Source organism: Somniosus microcephalus, unplaced genomic scaffold, assembly GCF_052327205.1.
Source record: "Somniosus microcephalus isolate GS21.2 unplaced genomic scaffold, FLI_Smic_1.0 scaffold862, whole genome shotgun sequence".
In the NCBI taxonomy this organism is placed as follows: Eukaryota; Metazoa; Chordata; class Chondrichthyes; order Squaliformes; family Somniosidae; genus Somniosus; species Somniosus microcephalus.
The window spans coordinates 56703-74245 of NW_028226049.1; positions in this window are offsets into that span (position 1 = coordinate 56703).

The window sequence follows — 17543 nt, forward strand, 5'->3', positions numbered from 1 at the left end:
GAGCGCCGCACTGTCGGAGGGGCAGTACTGAGGGAGTGCCGCACTGTCGGAGGGGCATTACTGAGGGAGCGCCGCACTGTCGGAGGGGCAGTACTGAGGGAGTGCCGCACTGTCGGAGGGGCCGTCTTGCGGATGAGACGTTAAACTGAGGGCCCCGTCTGTCCTCTCAAGTGGCCGCAAAAGCTCCCATTGCAATTGTTTGAGGAACACCTGGTGCACTGAGAGCAAAATGTCGCGGGATGCTCGAAATCGGAAATTGGAGCTGGAAATGCTCAGCAGATCAGGCAGCATCTCCAGAGAGAGAAACAGTCAACGTTTCAGGGGGGTGAACTCTTGTCAGGATGGGAAATTGTTAAAGATGTAACAGGTTTAGGGAGAGGCGAGAGGAGGAAAGAAATGTTTACGCAGCAAGTTGTGATCTGGAAGGCGCGGTGGAAGCAGATTCAATAGTAACTTTCAAAAAGGGAATTGGATAAATATTTGAAGGGGAAACATTTGGAGGGCTACGGGGAAAGAGCGGGGGAGTGGGACTAATTGGAGAGCTTTTTCTGAAAGCCACGATGGGCCGAATGGCCTCCTCCTGTGCTGAGAGTCTATGATTCAAAGGCTGGCACTTGGAAAAAGGAAGAGCTTCAGATCTCTGGATTCTTGGCATTCAAGGCTTTATCACATTGCCCAGGCAACAAGCCCTGACAAAGACTCACGCAAGTGCCTGTCAGTGAGTTTGGCAGGCAGCCAGAACCAACGCCGTATTCTTTTGCATTTTCTTTGGAAAGCTATTTACGGTCATGGCGGGACGGGGGGGACTTCAAGCTTCCTGCCTGGTCACATACCTCAGCACGGACCCAGTGCGCGGGATCTGTTTGTCTTTCCTTGGAGGGACTTTCCTCAGTTGTTATAGTAATATGCTGTGTCACGTCAAACAGAAGATTATAATTAAACTGCCAGTAAAGGCAAACCCTTCCAAAGTATTCTGCGGTTCCTTGTGCGATTGGGCAACGGCCCTGATTGAGAAAGGCACTGGAGTTTCACTTTTAAGCTGTGGTTCACAAATTATGAGGCACAACTTGGAAGTGTCGTCTGTGGCTCAGTGGGTAGCACTCTCGCCCCTGAGATCTAGAAGGTTTTGGGTTCATAGCCCCACTCCAGGGAGGTGAGCACTTACATCCAGGCTGACACTCTCCAGTGCCAGTACTGAGGGAGCGCCGCACTGTCGGAGGGTCAGTGCTGAGGGAGCGCCGCACTGTCGGAGGGGCAGTACTGAGGGAGCGCCGCACTGTCGGAGGGTCAGTACTGAGGGAGCGCCGCACTGTCGGAGGGGTAGTACTTGGGGAGTGCCACACTGTCGGAGGGGGCAGTACTGAGGGAGCGCCGCACTGTCGGAGGGGCAGTACTGAGGGAGCGCCGCACTGTCGGAGGGACAGTACTGATGGAGCGCCGCACTGTCGGAGGGGGCAGTACTGAGGGAGCGCCGCACTGTCGGAGGGGGCAGTACTGAGGGAGCGCCGTACTATCGGAGGGGGCAGTACTGAGGGAGCGCCGCACTGTCGGAGGGGCAGTACTGAGGGAGCGCCGCACTGTCAGAGGGGGCAGTACTGAGGGAGCGCCGCACTGTCGGAGGGGGCAGTACTGAGGGAGCGCCGCACTGTCGGAGGAGCAGTACTGAGGGAGCGCCGCACTGTCGGAGGGGCAGTACTGAGGGAGCGCCGCACTGTCGGAGGTGCAGTACTGAGGGAGCACCGCACTGTCGGAGGGGCAGTACTGAGGGAGCGCCGCACTGTCGGAGGGGCAGTACTGAGGGAGCGCCGCACTGTCAGAGGGGCAGTACTGAGGGAGCGCCGCACTGTCGGAGGGGCAGTACTGAGGGAGCGCCGCACTGTCGGAGGGGTAGTACTGAAGGAGCGCCGCACTGTCGGAGGGGCAGTACTGAGGGAGCGCCGCACTGTCGGAGGGTCAGTACTGAGGGAGCGCCGCACTGTCGGAGGGGCAGTACTGAGGGAGCGCCGCACTGTCGGAGGGGCAGTACTGAGGGAGCGCCGCACTGTCGGAGGGGCAGTACTGAGGGAGCGCTGCACTGTCGGAGGTGCAGTACTGAGGGAGGGCCGCAGTGTCAGAGGGGCAGTACTGAGGGAGCGCCGCACTGTCGGAGGGGCAGTACTGAGGGCGCACTGCACTGTCGGAGGGGCAGTACTGAAGGAGCGCCGCACTGTTGGAGGGTCAGTACTGAGGGAGCGCCGCACTGTCGGAGGGGGCAATACTGAGGGAGCGCCGCACTGTCGGAGGGGCAGTGCTGAGGGAGCGCCGTACTGTCGGAGGGGCAGTACTGATGGAGCGGCGCACTGTCAGAGGGGCAGTACTGAGGGAGCACCGCACTTTTGGAGGGGCAGTACTGAGGGAACGCCAAACTGTCAGAGGTGCAGTACTGAGGGAGCGCTGCACTGTCGGAGGGGCAGTACTGAGGGAGCGCCGCACTGTCGGAGGGGCAGTACTGAGGGAGCGCCGCACTGTCGGAGAGGCAGTACTGAGGGAGCGCCGCACTGTCGGAGGGGCAGTACTGAGAGAGTGTCGCACTGTCGGAGGGGCAGTACTGAGGGAGCGCTGCACTGTCAGAGAGGCAGTACTGAGGGAGCGCCGCACTGTCGGAGGGGCAGTACTCGGGGAGTGCCACACTGTCGGAAATGCCATCTTTTGGATGAGGCGTTAAACCGAGGCTCCATCTGCACTCTCGGGTGGACATTATATATCCCATGACCACTATTGGAAGAAGAGCAGGGGGAGTTCTCCCCGGTGTCCTGAGGCCAATATTTATCCCTCAACCTACATCACCAAAACAGATGATCCGGTTACTTTTACATTGCTGTTTGTGGGAGCTTGCTGTGCGCAAATTGGCTGCCACGTTTCCCACATTACAACAGTGATCACACTTCAAAAAGTCCTTCATTGTCTGTGAAGCGCTTTGGGACGTCCTGAGGTGGTGAAAGGTGCTGGAGAAATGTTTTATATAAGTTTAATATCACTTCTCAGCTTTTGAATTCTATTCCACCAAATGCTTTAGTTGTAATGATTTTGTGCAGAGGAAATGTTTATGAATTTTAATTGATTGAAAGCAGTCTGATTGGACCTCATCTTTCAGAGATATGGTGCCAGATGATTTAACTCATTCTTCGTCCTTCACAGAATCACAGAATCACAGAAACCTCACAGTGCAGATAGAGGCCATTTCGGCCCATCGAGCCTGCACCGACACATATCCCACCCCCGATCCCCGTAACCCCTTGACTTGTCCGCAGCCTTTGACAGGGTTGACCACCCCATCCTTCTCCAATGCCTCTCCACCATCGTCCAGCTGGGTGGGACTGCACTCGCCTGGTTCCATTCTTATCTATCTAATCGGAGCCAGAGAATCACCTGCAATGGCTTCTCTTCCCGCTCCTGCATCGTTACCTCTGGTGTTTCCCAAGGATCTATTCTTGGCCCCTTCCTATTTCTCATCCACATGTTGCCCCTTGGCGACATCATCTGAAAACACAGCACCAGTTTCCACATGTACGCTGATGACACCCAGCTCTACCTCACTACCACGTCTCTCGACCCCTCCACGCTCTCTAAGTTGTCAGACTGCTTGTCCGACATACAGTTCTGGATGAGCAGAAATTTTCTCCAATTAAATATTGGGAAGAGCGAAGCCATTGTTTTCAGTCCCCGTCACAAACTCCGTTCCCCAGCCACTGACTCCATCCCTCTCCCTAACATCTGTCTGACGCTGAACCACACTGTTCGCAACCTTGGTGTCATATTTGACCCTGAAATGAGCTTCCGGCCACATATCCGCGGCATAACTAAGACCGCCTACTTCCACCTCCGTAACATCGTCTGTCTCCACCCTTGCCTCAGCTCATCCGCTGCTGAAACCCTCATCCATGCCTTTGTTACCTCTAGACTTGACTATTCCAACACACTCCTGGCTGGCCTCCCACATTCCACCCTATGTAAACTTGAGGTCATCCAAAACTCTGCAGCCCCATGTCCTAACTCGCACCAAGTCCTGTTCACCCATCACCCCTGTGCTCGCTGACCTACATTGGCTTCCGGTCCGGCAAAGCCTCGATTTCAAATCCCTCCGTGGCCTCCTCGCTCCCCCTCCCTATCTCTGTAACCTCCTCCAGCCCCTACTGAAATGTATATACCTTTAAGGGGGGAATAATTTTTACAGCTCATGTATACTGTAGTACCGGCAGTGACCACACCTGTATTTCGCACTGAGTAGTAATCTGTACAGGCAGTTCCACTGTGAGCTACGTTGAGCAAACACCTGTTGTACCATTTCTCCTGCAGTCTGTGTCTTATTATACACAGACACAACATTGGCGATGAGTCAAGTTCGAACCTACCTGCAACTCTGCATCACCTCCTGGGGATTCGTTCTGGAGATCAGTGGATTGGAGGTCAAGGCCAGAGACTCGGGCGTCAACCACGGGCAACCGCCCAGTCATCCAGCAGAGACTCGAGAATTGCAGGGGAGGCTGTCGAGAGCCAGGCTTGGCTTTCCAGTCGAGGTGGTCCAGCGAAATGGGCTGGCAACAGGTAGTGCGCAGACCCTTCCCAGACAGCGGCGGGCTAGAGCCCGACTGAGCGGCACAGCAAAGGGCCGAGCAGCGTCAACAGGGGAGAGAGAGAGAGAGAGAGAGAGAGAGGGCAGAGCACACAGGGCGCAGCCGGTGTTCAGGGGCCGAGCAGAGTCGAAGAGAGGGAGAGAGAGACGCGCAGAAACCCGCGAGGCGCCACCATTGCCACGAGGACCACCGAGAGTGGCGTTGGCAGCAGCGCAGGAGAAGTGCGCGAAACCTACAGGGTGCCGCCATTGCCACAAGAGCCGCCGGGAGCGGCGTTGGCAGCAGCGGGGGAGGAAAGAAAGCGCGGGAGACGTCATTTTAAACCATTGGGTGACGCCATTTTAAACCACACCCAAAAATGCCGAAGAGTGGCAGTATCACCGCATTTGACAATGAAGTCGAAGATTGGACTACATATGTCGAATGAATAGAGGTGTACTGCAAGGCAAATGAGGTGTCAGATGACAAGAAAGCGTTGGTATTGTTAAATTTAATGGGTGCAAAGATGTATGGTTTATTACAAAATCTAGTAACCCCAACAAAGCCAATGGAAAAGAGTTTTGAAGACACAGTAACGATACTACAGGAACATTTAAACCCCACACCGCTGCTGATAGCAGAAAGATTCAAGTTTCACAAACGGAACCAGCATAAGGATGAAAGCAATGCTAATTATTTTACAGAACTGCGCAAACTATCGAAACACTGCCAGTTTGGAGCGGGACTGGCAGATACCTTAAGGGACAAGTTTGTGTGTGGGCTTCAAAGTGAAGGAACCCAGAAACGGCTTTTATCTGAAAAGGACCTTACGCTGGAAAAGGCTTTCAGCATTGTGATATCATATGAAGCAGCAGCACGGGGCGCTGCAGAGATACAACAGAGACCGCAAGAATATGGCACAAATGATATGTCATCTGGAACAGAGAAGTGCTATCGCTGCAGCAGAACAACACATGACCAGAATAATTGCTGGTTCAAAGAGAAAGTGTGCAGACAGTGTGGAAAAGTAGGACACATAGCACGAGTCTGCAGGTCGGGAAAGAAAACCAGCAATAAGAAACCTACCAAAGAAAAGTACAAGAAGGTACATAAGATGACAGAGAATAGTTCAGACGAACAAAAGTGATAACGACTCCGAAAGCAGGGAACTGAGTTGTCTGAAACTACATAATGTGATCACAACGGAGGATCACCAAACCATTTGGGTCACTCTCAAGATAGCAGGAGTCCAGGTAAAGATGGAATTGGACACAGGATCAGCCCTAACAGTCAAAAACCGACGGGACTACGAGTGGCTATTCTCACACATACCCTTGAGAGACACAAAAATTATTTTGAAGACGTACACAGGGCAAAAAGACTACCCCAAAGGAAAAATAAGGGTAAGGAAACACCAAAACTAGACCTGTATGTATTGCAAGATGGAGGACCACCATTACTGGGACGTGAATGGGTCCGGAAAATACAACTGGATTGGCATTCCATACAGGCACTGACTGTGGCTGACAAAAGGGATGACGACGTCACACCTGGGCGACTGTCAAAGCTCCTAACTGATGCGAAAGAAGTGTTCCAGCAAGGACTCGGAACACTAAAAGGCATGACAGCGACGATTAAAATTGAAGAAAACGCAAGCCCAAAATTTTTTAAGGCCAGACCGGTACCTTATGCGATCCGCCCAGCCATCAAAGCAGAGCTGGAGAGTCTGGAACATTCAGGTGTGCTGTCCAAGGTAGACTGGAGCGAGTGGGCTACACCCATCGTCCCTGTGATGAAAAAGTCATTGAGCAGCACGCTTGGGGAACCAAGGAAGGTTTGCATCTGTGGGGACATTAAGGTCTAATTCTGTTAGATTCAGGAGATGGTTCTGTGATAGTGGATTGGTGGTTAGGATCAGATCAGCCATGATCTTATTGAATGGCGGAGCAGGCTCGAGGGGCCGATTGGCCTACTACTGCTCCTATTTCTTATGTTCTTATGTAACAGTGAACCTGGTCCTTCACACCGTACAATATCCACTTCTGCGGATTGAAGATATTTTCGCCTCACTATCTGGAGGGAAACGCTTCACTAAGATTGATCTGGCCCAGGCGTATCTGCAAATGGAGGTAGAAGAAGCATCAAGAAAATACCTCACAATCAACACCCATAAAGGTCTCTACCAATACAACCGGCTGGTATTTGGGGTAGCATCAGCTCCGGCTATTTGGCAGAAGTCAATGGAACAAGTCCTGCAAGGGATCCCAGGGACCCAGTGTTATTTGGACGACATCCTGGTCACGGGCAAAAATGACAGTGATCACTAGATTGCAGGAATATGGGCTCCGAGCTAACCACCGCAAATGCGAGTTTTTTAGAAAACAGATCTCGTATTGTGGCCATGTTATCGATAAAAAGGGGTTACATAAGTCCCCAGAGAAGATTGAGGCAGTAGTCAAGGCTCCAGCACCAGAAAATGTGTCACAACTGAGGTCGTTCCTCGGGCTGGTAAACTACTACCATAAGTTCTTGCCAAATTTGTCTACAATACTACACCCACTGAACACCCTACTGCAAACTGGGGTGCCATGGAAGTGGAGTGACGAATGTAGACGAGCTTTCCAGAAGAGCAAAACACTAATCACATCGAAAGAGGTATTGGCCCATTACAACCCGGCATTACCAATTCGGTTGGCATGTGATGCGTCACCCTACGGCATTGGAGCGGTGCTGTCGCACAAATTCTCGGACAGCTCAGAGAGGCCAATAGCCTTTGCGGCACGATCACTAACCTCAGCCGAGCGTAACTACACCCAGATTGACAGGAAGGCCCTCAGCCTAGTGTGGGGAGTGAAAAAGTTCAATCACTATCTGCACGGGCAGAAATTCACCTTGCTGACTGATCACCAGCCTCTTGTCTCCATTTTTAATCCGAAGAAGGGCGTTCTGGTGATGACTGCGCAACGACTACAAAGATGGTCACTTTTTCTAGGGGCGCACCACTGTGAGATTGAATATAAGGGCACGAAACAGCATGGAAATGCTGATGGGCTATCACGCCTGCCACTGCCTACTGCGGAGGAAGCACCAGCAGTGGATCCTGTCGAAATATTCCATTCGACTATAGTTGAATACCTACCGGTAACTAACGCTTGTATCGAAAAGGAAACCCGAAATGACCCGACACTGTCTCGGGTATATGATTTAACGGTGAGGGGATGGCCAGCACATAGAAACATAGAAACATAGAAGATAGGAGCAGGAGTCGGCCATTCGGCCCCTCGAGCCTGCTCCGCCATTCAATGCGATCATGGCTGAACATCCAAATTCAGGAGCCCGTCCCTGCCTTCTCCCCATATCCCTTGATCCCTTTAGCCTTAAGAAATATATCCAACTCTTTCTTGAATATACTTAATGAACTGGCCTCCACCGCCCTCTGTGGCAGAGAATTCCACAGGTTCACCACTCTCTGGGTGAAGAAATTCCTCCTCATTTCAGTCCTAAATGGCTTACCCCTTATCCTTAGACTATGACCCCTGGTTCTGGACTCCCCGGCCATCAGAAACATCCTTCCTGCATCTAGTCTGTCCAGGCCTGATAGAATTTTATAGGTTTCGATGAGATCCCCTCTCAATCTTCTAAACTCCAGTGAGTATAAGCCCAATCGACACAATCTCACCTCGTACGTCATTCCTGCCATCCCAGGTATCAGCCTGGTGAATCTTCGCTGCACTCCTTCCATGGCAAGAACGTCCTTGCTCAGGTAAGGCGACCAAAACTGCACACAATACTCAAGGTGCGGTCTCACCAAGGCCCTGTACAACTGCAGCAAGACATCTTTGTTCTTGTACTCGAACCCTCTCGCTACGAAGGCCAACATACCATTTGCCTTCTTAACCGCCTGCTGCACCTGCATGCTTACCTTCAGCGACTGGTGCACAAGAACACCCAGGTCTCTTTGCACTTCCCCTTCTCCCAATCTATTGCCATTCAAATAATAATCTGCCTTCCTGTTTTTGCCACCAAAGTGGATAACCTCACATTTACCCACATTAAAGTGCATTTGCCATGTTTCTGCCCAATCACCCAACCTGTCCAAATCGTACTGGAGTTTCACGACATCCTCCTCACAGCATACCCTCCCACCCAGCTTTGGGTCGTCTGCAAATTTGGAGATATTACATCCAATTCCCTCGTCCAGATCATTAATATGTATTGTGAACAGCTGGGGTCCTAGGACCGATCCTTGCGGTACCCCACTAGTCACTGCCTGCCACTCGGAAAACAACCCATTTATTCCAACTCTTTGCTTTCTGTCCGCCAACCAGTTCTCTATCCAAGTCAATACCTTGCCCCCAATCCCATGTGCCTTAATTTTGCATGCTAATCTCTTATGTGGGACCTCATCGAAAGACTTCTGCAAGTCCAAATACACCAGATCCACTGGTTCTCCCTTATCTATTTTACCAGTTACATCCTCAAAAAATTCCAGTAGTTTAGTCAAGCATGATTTACCTTTTGTAAATCCATGTTGACTTTGTCCGATCCTGTCACTGCTTTCCAAGTGCTCTGCTGTTACATCTTTTATAATGGACTCGAGCATTTTCCCCACTACCGATGTCAAGCTTACCGGTCTATAATTCCCCACCTTTTCTCTACCACCTTTTTTGAATAGTGGGGTAACATTAGCTACCCGCCAATCCATGGGTACCGTTCCAGACTCTATCGAGTTCTGGAAGATGACCAGCAATGCATCTACTATTTCTAGGGCCACTTCCTTAAGTACCCTGGGATGTAGATTATCAGGCCCTGGGGAATTATCGGCCTTCAGTCCCATCAATTTTCCGAACACCATTTCCCTACAAATACTGATTTCTTTCAGTTCCACCCTTTCATCAGACCCTATGTTCCCCGGCATCTCTGGGAGGTTATTTGTGTCCTCCTTTGTGAAGACAGAACCAAAATATGTATTTAGTTGGTCTGCCATTTCTTTGTTCCCCATTGTTCCCCAACTCACTGTTGCCAGCATTCTCGACAAGGAGAGAACAGCTGTCAGTGTGCCGGGGGACCTTGATGTGTGGATCCTGAGTGGTAATTCCACCCAAGTTAAGGGATAGAGTGCTCAATGAGCTTCATGAGAGTCATCTGGGAGGGGTAAAAATGAAAAGCCTAGCCAGGGCTTATGTGTGCTGGCTAGGAATCGATAAACAAATCGAGGACCTGACCAAGAGCTGCTCAGGATGCCAGAGAGTCATAAATGCACCACCACAGGACCGTCTACACCCATGGGGGTGGCCCTCATCTCCATGGCAACGGGTGCATATTGATTTTGCTGGTCCATTCATGGACTCAATGTTTTTAATAACCATGGATGCACACTCGAAATGGCCTGAGGTCATCAAAATGTCCTCCACCACCACGGAGAAAACTATTGCAGTCCCACGGACCATTTTTGCCAGGAATGGCTTGCCAGAACAGATTTGCTCCGACAACGGACCACAGTTTGTGTCCGAAGAGTTCCGGAGGTTCTTGAAAAAGAATGTGGTGAGGCATTACACATCCGCCCCGTATCATCCAGCCACAAATGGATTGGCTGAGAGGTTCGTACAAACCTTTAAGAAGGCAATAAAGGCTATGTACAATGACAACATTCCGCTGCAGCACAAGGTGGACAATTTCCTGTTCGCCTACCGGAATGCGACACATGCAGTCACCAACCAGGCCCCAGCCATGATGTTCTTTAACCAAAGGTTAAGATCTCGCCTGGGTTTGCTCAGACCAAACGTACGAAGAGATGTTGAGAGTAAGCAATTGCAGCACATCCATGAGAAGCCAACAAGGAGCTTCAATGTAGGGCAACCAGTCTGGGCCCGCGACTACCGAACAGAAAAATGGCAGCCAGGAACGATATGCACCACAGCAGGGCCCACTAATGTACACAGTGGACATTGGGGAGAGCATCGTGAGATGCCATGCTGACCAGATCCTCGAGTCACAGGAACAAGTCAACCCCATGCCTCGCCCATACGTACCTGGTGATGAACCCGACGTACAAGTCGCATCTACCCCAGAAACAGTAGAATCGGAAGCTGATGAACCAACCGATGACAGGGGGCCAGAATTGCCTCCGCACCAAGAGCAAGACACTCAGGAAAGGCGCTATCCAGAAAGGATCAGGAAGCCTCCCCAAAGACTGAATATATAAATAGACTATTTTCAGCTAATGTTGCATGTTAAAAGTGTTAATTGTAATTAGTTTGATATTTAATTGCTAAGTGAGTGTTATGGTACTGTTAATCTAAAAGGGGAGGAATTGTAATGTATATACCTTTTAAGGGGGGAACTACTTTTTACAGCTCATGTATACTGTAGTACCGGCAGTGACCACACCTGTATATAGCACTGAGTAGTAATCTGTACAGGCAGTTTCACTGTGAGCCACATTGAGTAAACACCTGTTGTACCGTTCTCCTGCAGTCTGTGTCTTATTATATACAGACACAACACCTACAACCCTCCCTATCTCTGTAACCTCCTCCTACCCTCCCAGATCTCTGCACTCCTCCAATTCTGGCCTCTTGTGCATCCCCCCGATTTCCATCGCTCCACCATTGTGGTTGTTGTCATGTGAGTGATGTGAGCGGCGCCCAGCTTGGGAGGAGTCACAGTCGGCAGCAGACACCTTGTAACTTGTACCAGTAACACTGAGCTGAAGAATGGACCTTCTGGTAAGTCCTGAGTATTTGCAGCTTGTGGGGAAACAGGCGAGTAAGGATGGGGAATAATAACACAGTGCTGGAAACACTCAGCCAGGTCCGGCATTAGCATCTGTGGAGAGAGACACAGAGTTAACCTTTCAGCTCGATGGACCCTCGTCAGAGCTGGAACAAAGTTTCCAGCATCCGCAGTGTTTTGCTTTTGGGTGCGGGTTCTGTACATTTTAGACAAGCCAGCTTCAGGAGGGGAATGTGCAGTAAATTCAGATGCAGAAATTCTTTGCCATGAAGTACTCTCTCTCTCTCTCTCTCTCTCCACCTGGTCAAACACAGCGAGCTAACCCGTCCTCTGTTCAAAAGAAACTGCTTGAAAGTGAATGGGTGGATAGGTTTAATTTCTGGAAAGGGTCGCTCGCTGAACTTCTTTAACCGGATTTGTTTTAAACCCCGCTCTAAACATCAAACATCAGGACACGTGGACATCAAAGTGTTTTATGTCGCTAATTATTCGATAGTTCTGCTCTGTTTAAACCTGTATTTCCCACAAGGGGATGAATATATTGTAAATTGACTGATGATATTGAATGTGATGTGTTTGTGAGGATTAAAATGAATCCTTTTAGAGATTGCAAGAGTCACTGATGATTCCCTCCCTGACGCTGCTCCTGTGAGTCGATTTGTTTGTGAAATGTCGAGATTTTCAATTGTTCAATCGTTATTTTTAATCGGCCGATATTTATTTTTCTGAAGTCTTCTAACGTGGTGAAGGTGGAAATAATCCACATTGGAGGGTGCAGTGGGAACAGGAGCTGTCATTACTGGTTTTCTAACAAGTGAGGGCAAATTATAACACAGGTTAGGGTTAAAGCCATTGCTCACACCCTGTGTATTGGATTGGTGAAGAATTACTTGCACTGTGTGGGTGTCAGATGGTGATGTTTCCTGAGAGTCGTGTCCGACACACTCGGAGGAATTTCTCTTCTCATTGAGATCCGTTTCTCAAACAAGATCAGGTTTTGTTTTAACTATCAGGGGCAAAGCTATGTGCTGACTTGAACTGCGAGCAGGAATTGTGATATTTCCAAAATATTATCGGGAGGGATGTGTCAATATAATTGGGTCAGTGAAACTGGCCCCTGTGCTTCCCGTGTGTCTTCTGTTGATAAACATTTCGATTGAAGCAGGGTTTATATTTACAAGCGAGTGACTGTGTTAAAATCTGTTCATGAGACAGGGACTGATCTGATCTGCACTCTGCAACACTGAACATCCTGATTTTACAGACACATTTTGTGCAGATTGAATAGTCCATTTGCTTATTTCCCAATTCACAGATGTAGGTTTCACTCTGGAACACGTGCAGGTGTGAATTTCAGTGCAGGAAGCGCACAGACCATAATAATCAGTTAAATATTAATGTCCCTGTGTAATCCAGCTCTGCTCCTTTAGATTTCCACTTTATTCCCTAAAACTTGCATTAAAATCCGAGTCACCCAGTTTGGGGATTTATCATCAGTGGGATTATCCGCCTGACCCTCTCCGTATTCCACATTTAAAATTAAATGTTCAGTCCTAAAACCGAGAGGCTTTTCCGCCTGTTCTAGGACTGAATTGAACGAATGAAAAATGTTGAATTTAGCAACAATGTTTGATGGTAAATGATGATTTAGCAATCAAGGGATAGGTTGGGAAATGTAGACTTCTGATTGGAGAAGTTCATTCACCCGGACAGTGATTCTGGTTGAGAGGAATAGTCAGATTGGAAAGGGAGGGGTTAAATCCAGTTGTCCTGGTCCATGTTGGAACGAGCGACATCGGTAGGAACAGGGAGGAGGTCCTGCTGACAGAGTATCAGGAGCTGGGATCTAAATTAAAAAGCAGGACCTCCAGGGTAACAATCTCTGGATTATTGCCTGGGCCAGGTGCAAGTTGTCACAGAAGCAGAGAGATCAGGAGAATTAACAGGTGACTAAACGGCTGGTGTGGGAAAGAGGGGTTCCTTTTCATGGGACACTGGCACCAGTTCTGGGGCAGGAAGGAGCTGGTACCGATGGGACAGGGGCTCCACCTGAACCGGGATGGGACCCGTGTCCCACCGCTTCCTGCACTGAAATTCACACCTCCACCTGTTCCAGAGTGAAACCTACATCTGTGAATTGGGAAATAAGCACATGGACTATTCAATATGCGCAAAATGTGTCTGTAAAATCAGGATGTTCAGTGTTGCAGAGTGCAGATCAGTTCAGTCCCTGTCTCATGAACAGATTTTAACACAGTCACTCGCTTATAAATATAAACTCTCCTTCAATCGAAATGTTTATCAACAGAAGACACACGGGAAACACAGGAGCCAGTTTCACTGACCCAATTTTATTGACACACCCCTCCCGATAATATTTTGGAAATGTCACCACAATTCCTGCTCGCAGTTCAAGTCAGCCCATAGCTTTGCCCCTGATAGAGTTAAAACAAAACCTGATCTTGTTTGAGAAACGGAGCTCAATGAGAAGAGAAATTCCTCCGCGTGTGTCAGGCACGACTCTCAGGAAACATCACCATCTTACACCCACACAGTGCAAGTAATTCTTCACCAATCCAATACACAGGGTGTGAGCAATGGCTTTAACCCTAACCTGTGTTATAATTTGCCCTCACTTGTTAGAAACCCAGTAATGACAGCTCCTGTTCCCACTGCACCCTCCAATGTGGATTATTTCCCCCTTCACCACGTTAGAATATTTCAGAAAAATAAATATCGGCCGATTAAGAATAACGATTGAACAATTGAAAAACTCGACATTTCACAAACAAATCGACTCACAGGAGCAGTGTCAGGGAGGGAACATAGAAGATAGGAGCAGGAGTCGGCCATTCGGCCCCTCGAGCCTGTTCCACCATTTAATGAGATCATGGCTGATCATCCAAATTCAGTACCCTGTCCCTGCTTTCTCCCCATATCCCTTGATCCCTTTAGCCTTAAGAAGTATATCCAACTCCTTCTTGAATATATTTAATGAATTGGCCTCCACTGCCTTCTGTGGTAGTGAATTCCACAGGTTCACCACTCTCTGGCTGAAGAAACACCTCCTCATTTCTGTCCTAAATGGCTCACCCCTTATCTTTAGACTGTGACCCCTGGTTCTGGACTCCCCGCCATCGGGAACCTCCTGTCAAAACAAGTGAAGCCCACTCTGTAAGCATTATGTAAGGCTTTGAATGTGAGGCCATTACTTTGGGGTCAAATCTGTGTGTACATGTTAATCTGGAGTACTTTGAAAACGATAAAAAGTGAAGGCCAGTTATTCCGACCCAACTTCATCACCGGTGACTTGCAGTTTTGCTATAACATGCACTTTACGATTTTGGTTAAAATTTAAAAAATAAAAAATAAAAATAAAAGACTTTTCCTGAAATGAGAGGAACTAACCATTGTCATTACATTACTATCATTTATGACCAATGTTTCACTTTTAAAGAATCTTTTCTCTCCAGTTTGTTTACCCTAATGGTGGCAGCACATTTTGGGCATCGCTATTATCAAGATGCATTTTTAACTGCTAAAAACTAGGATCAGAATATATGACATTACTGAATACTGGTCCTTTTTATGTGAAGGCTCCTTCCCCAACAGTCAAGTCCAGCTGATGAATGTTTTTATATGGTGTGTAAGTATTTTGATACTAGTACATTTGAAAACTATGCAGGTTTATAATGAAGATAGTGGGGTATCTTAAGCAGATCCTAAATAAAATAAATATTAATTGCCTAAAAATAAAGTTACAAATTAAATTGTGTTTAACCTCAGGGGTGCTATTTCTGTTTAGACCTACAACCTTACAAGTTATCAAACGGCTTTTACAGTAAATCCTGTGAACTGCTCTTGAGAATATTGCTGCTCTCAAAATCTATTCCTCCATTGATTAAGGACAAAACACACCTTTGGGGCACTTTATGAAACTTTTAAAATATATATATATATATCTTGAGACTATAACACAACAAAGGTTCTCCTCACTTAAACTGAAGTCAGCATTTGGACCAGCGTATAATGAACTACAATGATCAAAAAGAAGTGCTCTCTACAGTCCACTGTGAAAGGTTACACTGTACCTCACATTTCAGTACTAAGCTCCCTTAGGTCGAAGTGAAAAGGGAAATAACTATCCTACAAACAGAAAGTGATTACAGAATGTCGGTCAGAATCTATAGAGAAAGCTCAGGTTAGCATTTCAGGTATAGACCCTTTGTTGAAGACAAGTAATGTTTTTTTACAGATATGGTTTGGAAAGAGATTTTGTTTTAATGTGCGTTATGGTATTGACCAACGGTTAGATTCAGCTTACAAAGGGGTAACTGCCATCTTTTAAATTTAATATTTGAAGTCATTTGGAATGCTAATTATGAAGCAATTCTGTACACCGCATAGCAGTTTGCACCATGGTGTTAGGATTGTTTTCATTCATTATACTTAGCAGAAGACTTAGCTGAACCGAATACTGGAAGTTTCCCCACTTTTCATTCCAGGTAGTAACTTTGATGAGCAGCTCGGCAGAACAATCGTGACACACAGTTGAGGGAGGGAGCACACCATCAGTGACTCTTGCAATCTCTAAAAGGATTCATTTTAATCCTCACAAACACATCACATTCAATATCATCAGTCAATTTACAATATATTCATCCCCTTGTGGGAAATACAGGTTTAAACAGAGCAGAACTATCCAATAATTAGCAACATAAAATACTTTGATGTCCACTTGTCCTGATGTTTGCAGCGACAGTCAAAGCTTTGTATTGAGGCAATTCTAGTGGCGAGATGTGATGGGCCAATTTCCCATCTACAATTTCAGTTTACACTTTAATTGGGCGCAAATCTTCGTTGCACTTTATGTTGTTAAAAATGCAGAGAATCCAATTGCCAACCAGTCTGTTCCTGGTGGCTTGTACTGTACTCATCAGCTCATAAATCACAATAGAAACCGCCCAGATTGTGTCTGAAGTCCGCTCTCAGAAAACCCTGTGATCTTTTTAAACTCCACTATCAATACATGTGATACAATAAATTCATATCCTCCGAAAGAGCGGGGTTTAAAACAAATCCGGTTAAAGAAGTTCAGCTAGCGACCCTTTCCAGAAATTAAACTTATCCACCCATTCACTTTCCAGCAGTTCCTTTTGAACAGAGGACGGGTTAGCTCGCTGTGTTTGACCAGGTGGAGAGAGAGAGAGAGTACTTCATGGCAAAGAGTTTCTGCATCTGAATTTACTGCACATTCCCCTCCTGAAGATGGCTTGTCTAAAATGTACAGAACCCCCACCCAAAAGCAAAACACTGCGGATACTGGAAACCTTGTTCCAGCTCTGACGAAGGTCCATCGAGCTGAAACGTTAACTCTGTGTCTCTCTCCACAGATGCTAATGTCGGACCTGGCTGAGTGTTTCCAGCGCTGTGTTATTATTCCCCATCCTCACTCGCCTGTTTCCCCACAAACTGCAAATATTCAGGACTAACCCAGATCATTCTGTCCGGACGGTCCAGTCTGCAGCTCAGTGTTACTGGTACAAGTTACAAGCTGGGCGCGGCGATTCAAAGAACCAACACTCACAGGAAAGTCCCGTGCCCAGGTGGGGTGAGCTAGTTGGCGGATCACGGACCCGCTCCCGGCTACAGCGGCTCCCTCAGAGGGATTTTACAGGATTGGGTTTGTTCAGCACGCCCTGCCGGGGTTCCCGGACAGTTAACAACAAGCGGGTCTGATGACCCCGGTGTCCTTAAAGGGACCATGTCCAAATTAATTCTGAGACTGTTGAGGTTCTGCAAACACTGACGAGCACTGCACAGAGGCGCAGGGCTGCACCCAGGCTCCCTCTCGTTCCTGGTTCCCAGACACAACTGACGGGGAATAAAGAGGAAATCTAAAGGAGCAGAACTGGATTACACAATGAGACAGAGACAGACAGAGACAGAGAGAAAGAGACAGAGACAGCGAGAGAGAGTGGCAGAGAGGGAGAGACAGAGAGAGAGAGACACACACACACTGAGCAATATTCTAGTCATTTGAGATGGAATATCACTGATCAATATTCTAGTCATTTGCAATGTAATGGAACATTGCATTGGAATATCACTGATCAATATTCTAGTCATTTGCAATGTAATGGAACATTGCTTTGGAATATCACTGATCGATATTCTAGTCATTTGCAATGTAATGGAACATTGCATTGGAATATC